The sequence below is a fragment of the Balaenoptera physalus genome (genome assembly GCF_965194825.1).
Source record: "Balaenoptera physalus genome assembly, chromosome: 5".
Taxonomy (NCBI): Eukaryota; Metazoa; Chordata; class Mammalia; order Artiodactyla; family Balaenopteridae; genus Balaenoptera; species Balaenoptera physalus.
Genome location: NC_138884.1, coordinates 50,458,032 through 50,467,668, shown reverse-complemented (window position 1 = coordinate 50,467,668; position 9,637 = coordinate 50,458,032).

Sequence of the window (9,637 nt, the reverse complement as noted above, 5' to 3'; positions counted from 1 at the left end):
TACACTGTACTGTGTGAAATTGTGTCAGCGTGTTTGTGCCTCCAGTCTCTGTAACTATAGAAGAAAAAACCTGCCTCATGTTGAAGGATTTTTAGTCTCCTTTTCAGAAAGTAGAAGAGCTGTTTGAAAATGGACTTATTCTATCAATATACAAGCAAGACTTAATGATGAAAAATTATATTCTACTGCAAAGAAACAACACCCTGCTGTGTGTCCCCTCTACTCTCAATGCTCTGCCACATCACTACTTCACTTCTGATACCAGACCTGTGGGTTTTCCACACATCAAGCAATTCTGCGACACTAGCTGGGTGTCCTACAATTTAAGTCAACCTGACACTGTCTGGAGATAGCATCAGATCCCACAGGGTAAGGACTCAGTCCCACAATACTGCCCCCCATTCCCCCCCAAACACATTTCAGACATCAATCCCAATACAGGTTGTTACCCCTGCTTCCAACCCACTAACTATAAGTTGGAAGTTCCCATGACCCCTTCCTGGGTTCGATTGATTTGCTAGAGCAGCTCATGGAACTCAGGAAGATAGTTTACTTACTAGATTACTATTTATTATAAAATGATATAATTAAGGAACAGCCAAATGGAAGAGATGGATAGAGAAAGGTGTGGGGGAAGGAGCACGGAGCTTGCACGCCCTCCCTGGGCACACCACTCTCCCTGAACCTCCACATATTCACCAGCCTGGAAGCTCTCAGAGCCCTGTCTTTTTTTTTTTTTTTTTTTAAATGAAGGCTTCATTACTTAGGTGTGGTTGATTAAATCATTAGCCATTGGTGATTTAACTCTACCTCCAGCCCTGCTCCCCTCGTGGGAGGTTGGGGAGCTTGGGGATGGGGCTGAAAGTTCCATCACTCAAATCAAGGTTGTTTCCGCTGGCAACTTTCCACAGGAAGAACTTGTTTACTTGGTTAAGCCTGGGAAATCTAAGGTTATATTTTCAGAGTGCCTTCTCATCTCTTCTTATAATATTTTCAATATTTCTTGTTTGTTTCACTGTTGTTCCATATCTCTTAGAACCTTAAATGCTTCTATGCAACCACTGTCTTCTTAGATGATTAAAAGATAAAACAAAAAGAAATCATGCTGATTCACCCTCAAACTGAAAACCACATCTCTACCAACAAAATGTTGTCTTTACGGTGCATGAACAACAGTGATGCAGATCTGGACAATTCTTGACGGTTTCTTCTGCTTCTTTGGCTGAGGGAGGACTGAAAGGGAGGTTTAAAAATTATAGTTCCCATGCCTCTAGCAAAAGACTAGCTGTTTTTTTAGACATGGTAACAAGTAACCACCAGAACTGGTTTTAAACCTGTTTAATCAATCAATGACAACTCACCTGGGTGAATATACTTCTACGGGCCAACCAACCAGTGACAGCTCCTTACTTCTGAAAGTCAGCCAGACTCACTCCAATGAACATGCTTTTGAAGATCAAACTATCAGCAACAGTGTAACCCAAGTAGCCATGCTTCCACAATTGTCAACCCACTTCCACGGCTGTAAATTTGCAAGTCTGTGAACTCCATGCTTTCTGAAAGTCTGTGCAGTATCAGTAGTCTATTCTGCTTGGGGAGCTTGTATGAAGGCAGCATAGCTCTCCTTATGCATAGTGGTATCATCCTTTGTCTCTCACTATCATATCACCTGAATCTCATCTGCCACTGAGATGCAGAATAGCATAACAGTTATGAACCTGAATTCAAGGCTGATTCTGCTGCATTCTGGCGGTGTGATCTTGAGCGGTTTGCCCTGATTTTTTCATTTGTAAAATCAGGAGAATTAATAGCATCTACCTGACAGGGTTAAATTAAATATGAGTCACATTAAGTGCTTTATAAATATTAGCTAGTATTACTATTTCTTGTTTTTAGAAATACCTAGAATAAGTTCAAAGTTAAAAGGAAGTAAAGGGTTTCACTATACCTTTACAATTCAAGGCTTTGCTTGTACTTTTCCAACATTAATATTTTAAAAGTATGACCTTAATACTTTTAAAACTTGGAGGAATTGTGCTTGTGTGTGTGTGTATGCTATATGTGTACATACAGACATACATATGTCTCTGTCAATTTTGAAACTATTCTCATTGTTTGAAGAATAGCCCATCTTCAGACTGCATTCATAGGAGAACAAATATCTATTTAATATAGTGCATACTAACAACAATGTAGTATTATTAATAAATAGTTGGATGTTTGTTGCTAAGAGTTAGCATATTGAGTTCTATATTTTAATTTTTGCACTAAGAATATTACATATATTTTATCATTTTATTCATTCATTAATTCACTTAAGAAAAATATATTGTGTGTCTACTTTGTGCCAGACAGTGTTCTTGGGGCTAGAAGTAAAATGGTGAGCCATTGTACTGCATACACTTCATTCATCTATGTTTCCTTTTGAAAACAGAAATGTCATGGGTATAATTTGTATTATTTATTACTATTTATCTGTGTTTATGTTTGTACTTACATTAAGGTTACATAATGAAAAATCATTTGAATGCTTTGTTACACTGATTTTGTGGTCGTCATTTTATTGACTTATTAAACAATAACATTGGCAATGCAAAGAAAACTAGGCAAGTTTTTGTGACATCAAGTCAGTGGTCAGGATTTCCAGGGGCAGTAAGTCACAGACACTATGTTTCTTTTAGGTTTTTTTTAAAGTTTTAAATTTTATTTTATTTACTATTTTTTTATATAACAGGTTCTTATTAGTTATCCATTTTATACATATTAATGTATATATGTCAATACCAATCTCCCAATTCATCACACCACCACCAACCCCCTGCCACTTTCCCCCTTGGTGTCCATATGTTTGTTCTCTGCATCGGTGTCTCTATTTCTGCCCTGCAAACCAGTTCATCTGTACCATTTTTCTAGGTTCCACATATATGCGTTAATATACAATATTTGTTGTTCTCTTTCCGACTTACTTCACTCTGTATGACAGTCTCAAGATCCATCCACATCTCTACAAATGACCCAGTTTCTTTCCTTTTCATGGCTGAGTAATATTCCATTGTATATATGTACCACATCTTCTTTATCCATTCATCTGTCAATGGGCATTTAGGTTGCTTCCATGTCCTGGCTATTGTAACTAGTGCTGCAATGAACATTGGGGTGCATGGGTCTTTTTGAATTATGGTTTTCTCTGGGTATATGCCCAGTAGTGGGATTGCTGGGTCATATGGTAATTCTATTTTTAGTTTTTTTAGGGAACCTCTATACTGTTCTCCATAGTGGCTGTATCAATTTACATTCCCACCAACAGTGCAAGAGGGTTCCCTTTTCTCCACACGCTCTCCAGCATTTGTTGTTTGTAGATTTTCTGATGATGCCCATTCTAACTGGTGTGAGGTGATACCTCACTGTAGTTTTGAATTGCATTTCTCTAATAATTAGTGATGTTGAACAACTTTTCATGTGCTTCTTGGCCATCTGTGTGTGTTCTTTGGAGAAATGTCTGTTTAGGTCTTCTGCCCATTTTTGGATTGGATTATTTGTTTTTTTAATATTGAGCTGCATGAGCTGTTTATATATTTTGGTGATTAATTCTTTGTCTGTTGATTCGTTTGCAAATATTTTCTTCCATTCTGAGGGTTGTCTTTTCGTCTTGTTTATGGTTTCCTTTGCTGTGCAAAAATTTTTTAGTTTCATTAAGTCCCATTTGTTTACTTTTGTTTTTATTTCCATTACTCTAGGAGGTGGATCAAAAAAGATCTTGCTGTGATTTATGTCAAAGAGTGTTCTTCCGATGTTTTCCTCTAAGAGTCTTATACTGTCCAGTCTTACATTTAGGTCTCTAATCCGTTTTGAGTTTATTTATGTGTATGGTGTTATGGAGTCTTCTAATTTCATTCCTTTACATGCAGCTGTCCAGTTTTCCCAGCACTACTTATTGAAGAGACTGTCTTTCTCCATTGTATACCCTTGCCTCCTTTGTCATAGGTTAGTTGACCATAGGTGCGTGGGTTTATCTCTGGGCTTTCTATCCTGTTCCATTGATCTATATTTCTGTTTTTGTGCCAGTACCATATTTTCTTGATTACTGTAGCTTTGTAGTATAGTCTGAAGTCAGGGAGTCTGATTCCTCCAGCTCCGTTTTTTTCCCTCAATAGCTTTGGCTATTCGGGGTCTTTTGTGTCTGTATACAAATTTTAAGATTTTTTGCTTTAGTTCTGTAAAAAATGCCATTGGTAATTTGATAGGGATTGCATTGAATCTGTACATTGCTTTGGGTATTATAGTCATTTTCATAATATTGATTCTTCCATTCAACGACTATGGTATATCTCTCCATCTGTTGCTATCATCTTTAATTTCTTTCATCAGTGTCTTATGGTTTTCTGCATACAGGTCTTTTGTCTCCTTAGGTAGGTTTATTCCTAGGTATTTTTTTCTTTTTGTTACAATGGTAAATGGGAGTGTTTCCTTAATTTCTCTTTCAGATTTTTCATCATTAGTGTATAGGAATGCAAGAGATTTTTCTACATTAATTTTGCGTCCTGCAACTTTACCAAATTCATTGATTAGCTCTAGTAGTTTTCTGGTGGCATCCTTAGGATTCTCTATGTGTAGTATCATGTCATCTGCAAAGAGTGACAGTTTTACTTCTTTTCCAATTTGTATTCCTTTTATTTCTTTTTCTTTTCTGATTGCCGTGGCTAGGACTTCCAAAGCTATGTTGAATAATAGTGGTGAGAGTGGACATCCTTGTCTTATTCCTGATCTTAGAGGAAATGCTTACAGTTTTTCACCATTGAGAATGATGTTTGCTGTGGGTTTGTTGTATATGGCCTTTATTATGTTGAGGTAGGTCCCTCTATGCTCACTTTCTGGAGAGTTTTTATCATAAATGGGTGTTGAATTTTGTCAAAAGCTTTTTCTGCATCTGTGGAGATGATCATATGGTTTTTATTCTTCAAGGTGTTAATATGGGGTATCACATTGATGGATTTGCGTATATTGAAGAATCCTCACATCCCTGGGATAAATCCCACTTGATCGTGGTGTATGATCCTTTTAATGTGTTGTTGGATTCTGTTTGCTAGTATTTTGTTGAGGATTCTTGCATCTATATTTATCAGTGATATTGGTCTGTAATTTTCTTTTTTTGTAGTCTCTTTCTCTGGTTTTGGTATCAGGGTGATGGTAGCCTCATAGAATGAGTTTGGGATTGTTCCTTCCTCTGCAATTATTTGGAAGAGTTTGAGAAGGATAGGTGTTAGCTGTTCTCTAAATGTTTGATAGAATTCACCTGTGAAGCCATCTGGTCCTGGACTTTTGTTTGTTGGAAGATTTTTAATCATGGTTTCAATTTCATTATTTGTGATTGATCTGTTTATATATTCTATTTCTTCCTGGTTCAGTCTTGGAAGGTTATACCTTTTAAAAATTTGTCCATTTCTTCCAGGCTGTCCATTTTATTGGCATAGAGTTGCTTGTTGTAGTCTCTTAGGATGCTTTGTATTTCTGTGGTGTCTGTTTAACATCTGCTTTTTCATTTCTAATTTTATTGATTTGAGTCCTCTCCCTCTTTTACTTGGTGAGTCTGCCTAATGGTTTATCAATTTTGTTTATCTTCTCAAAGAACCAGCTTTTAGTTTTATTGAAGTTTGCTATTGTTTTCTTTGTTTCTATTTCATTTATTTCTGCTCTGATCTTTATGATTTCTTTCCTTCTACTAACTTTGGGTTTTGTTTGTCCTTTCTCTAGTACCTGTAGTTGTAATATTAGATTGTTTTTTTGAGATTTTTCTTGTTTCTTTAGGTAGGCTTGTATAGCTATAAACTTCCCTCTTAGAACTGCTTTTGCTGCATCTCATAGGTTTTGGATCATCGTGTTTTCATTGTAATTTGTCTCTAGGTATTTTTTGATTTCCTCTTTGATTTCTTCAGTGATCTCTTAGTTATTTAGTAATGTATTGTTTAGCCTCCATGTGTTCATGTTTTTTACGTTTTTTTCCCTGTGATTGATTTCTAATCTCATAGCATTGTGGTCTGAAAAGATGCTTGATATGATTTCAATTTTCTTAAATTTACTGAGGCTTGATTTGTGACCCAAGATGTGATCTATCCTGGAGAATGTCCCATGCGCACTTGAGAAGAAAGTGTAATCTGCTGTTTTTGGATGGAATGTCCTATAAATATCAATTAAATCTATCTGGTCTATTGTGTTATTTAAAGCTTCTGTTTCCTTATTTATTTTCATTTTGGATGATCTGTCCATTGGTGTAAATGAGGTGTTAAAGTCCCCTACTATTATTCTGTTACTGTCGATTTCCTCTTTTATAGCTGTTAGCAGTTGCCTTATGTATTGAGGTGTTCCTATGTTGGGTGCATATATATTTATAATTGTTATATCTTCTTCTTGGATTGATCCCTTGATCATTATGTAGTGTCCTTCCTTGTCTCTTGTAACATTCTTTATTTTAAAGTCCATTTTATCTGATATGAGTATTGCTACTCCAGCTTTCTTTTGATTTCCATTTGCATGGAATATCTTTTTCCATCCCCTCACTTTCAGTCTGTATGTGTCCCTAGGTCTGAATTGGGTCTCTTGTAAACACCATATATACGGGTCTTGTTTTTGTATCCATTCAGCCAGTCTATGTGTTTTAGTTGGAGCATTTAATCCATTCATGTTTAAGGTAATTATTGACACATATGTTCCTATTACCATTTTCTTAATTGTTATGGGCTGTTTTTGTAGGTCCTTTTCTTCTCTTGTGTTTCCCACTTAGAGAAGTTGCTTTAGCATTTGTTGTAGAGCTGGTTTAGTGGTGCTGAATTCTCTTAACTTTTGATTATCTGTAAAGGTTTTAATTTCTCCATTGAATCTGAATGAGATCCTTGCGGGGTAGAATAATCTTGGTTGTAGGTTCTTCCCTTTCATCACTTTAAGTATATCATGCCACTCCCTTCTAGCTTGTAGAGTTTCTGCTGAGAAATCAGCTGTTAACCTTATGGGAGTTCCCTTGTATGTTATTTGTCGTTTTTCACTTGTTGCTTTCAATAATTTTTCTTTGCCTTTAATTTTTGTCAACTTGATTACTATGTGTCTTGGTGTGTTTCACCTTGGGTTTATCCTGTATGGGACTCTCTGCGCTTCCTGGACTTGGGTGGCTATTTCCTTTCCCATGTTAGGAAGTTTTCGACTATAATCTCTCCAAATATTTTCTCGGGTCCTTTCTGTCTTTCTTCTCCTTCTGGGACCCCTACAATGCAAATGTTGCTGCATTTAATGTTGTCCCAGATGTCTCTTTGGTTGCCTTCATTTCTTTTCTTTCTTTTTTCTTTATTCTGTTCTAGAGCAGTGAATTCCACCATTCTGTCTTACAGGTCACTTATCCGTTCTTCTGCCTCAGTTATTCTGCTGTTGATTCCTTCTAGTGTAGTCTTCATTTCAGTTATTGTATTGGTCATCTCTGTTTGTTTGTTCTTTAATTCTTCTAGCTGTTTGTTCTTTAATTCTTCTAGGTCTTTGTTAAACATTTCTTGCATCTTCTCGATCTTTGCCTCCATTCTTTTTCTGAGGTCCTGGATCATCTTCAGTATCATTATTCTGAATTCTTTTTCTGGAAGGCTGACTATCTCCACTTCATTTAGTTGTTTTTCTGGGATTTTATCTTCTTCCTTCATCTGGTACATAGCCCTCTGCCTTTTCATCTTGTCTATCTTTTTGTGAATGTGGTTTTTGTTCCATAGGCTGCAGGATTTTAGTTCTTCTTGCTTTGCTGTCTGCCCTCTGTTGTATGAGGCTATCTAAGAGGCTTGTCCAGACACTATGTTTCTTGCTCTTTTAATCCAAATTCCCATAAAGACCAATAAATAAAAGTTACCTCATCTGTCATTTGCCAGATAACTGAATTGACTCTGTCATAATCTGCTTGATTCTTCTTGTGTTCACTTTTTTATTTGTAGTATTTGGTGTTAATATTTGGTAGTTATTTATTTTAGAGTTATGTGGAAAAGTTAATACTCATACACATTTTTATATCCTTGGTCAGAGTTATAATATGTATACACATTAAGAGACAAAAATAAGTAGTGTACAATGCCTTATGGTAGCTGCGGCATGTTTTATATAAATCATGTGTGTATTCCACAAACACATTTCTTTTCTGAACTGCTTGAGGTAAATTACAAGTTACATTGTACATTATGGCTCTTTAAATAGTGTGAGTTTTCTAACATGATTATAGTATAGTTGTCAGCGTCACAAATTTACATTGGTAACTTACCATTTGTTTAGTAGTTTTATTATTTTTTAATTTTAAACTTTTTTGCATATTTGTGTGTATATTAAAAATAATTTTTAAAGAAAAGACTTTCTCACTATGTTAAGTAACTGCCTTAAACATTAGTTATACTCAAGTAGTACATTGTATTTCATATAGATAAGAACCAGCTAGATCTACTTAAAAACATAAACAACTGGTATTAGGAGAATCTAAAAATTAACTTAGAAAAACACTAAGTGGAGAAGAAAGTCAGTTCAGTCTACTCTTTTCATGTCAACATGAACTATGTAGCTGCCTTTTTTCTTTTACTTTTCTTTCACCATATTCTCCTCATATAAAATAATAGCTTTCAAACAAGGTGACCAAGGCTTTTTCTTTACTTTCATTGAATAATGTGCAGAGATTGACTAGAACACTGTGGCAGAGGCAGTGTCAGCTGTCTGGAGATAAGTGCTCAGAGCCTCGCTCTGGTCCAAAGCTGAACCTCCAGAACAAATATCAGGAAATGCTTTTTTAAAAGTCAAGATTCTGGGGGAATTGATTAAATTAGATATTGTGTGATTTGGTAAAGGCTTGCACCTAAATAGCTGTTCATTGTGAAACGAAGTCCTAATTTATTGTTTTGAGTTTAATACGTGGCTGTTTTAATGAGTGTATTTTGGTAATGATATGCCAGAGCAGAAAATTATTGGCAAAATTAAGTTGAATCAGGCTGGAAATTATCTTTTCTTGTTCAAGTAAAATGCAATTTAGTTCTTTGTTTAAGCTTGAGAGACATCCTCCCTGTCTCAGACCATTACTGCTACCCCCCCAAAAGTCAGCCAAACAAGTACAACTGAACCAACTCCCTCCTTGTCCCTCCCTATCTCAGCTCCAGTCATAGAATTTATAATAAATAAAATACACTGCAGCTATATGCAAGTCTGATCAGACTATTTCTCCAGAACTTGTCCTCTGCATAGGCTTTTATTCTAACCCATTCTCTTCCACATCCCTGGTTTTTATCCTATTGGCCTCATGCCTAGATTTTTTATTTCTGTACCTCCTTTTAACTGAGTAGTCTTTTTAGACAGCCCACTTTTTCTGTCTATTGAAGTCCTGAGTCAAGCGATGTTCCATATCCAAACCAGTCTCCTAGCCTAATAGGATCTCCTAGGATCTCCTAGGAGATATGTCAGTCTCTATCTCCCTGTACCCCAATAGGGTATCCTAGCCCAACCTAGATCTCAGGGCCTCAGACCATTCTGTTATCTTATCTGAAAAGTGGGCTTTCAATAGCGGATACTTAAGCCTTCAAGTTTCAACCTGTGGTATACTAATTCTTCCTGCTTGCAGAAAACTTAAATTGCAGAATCAACC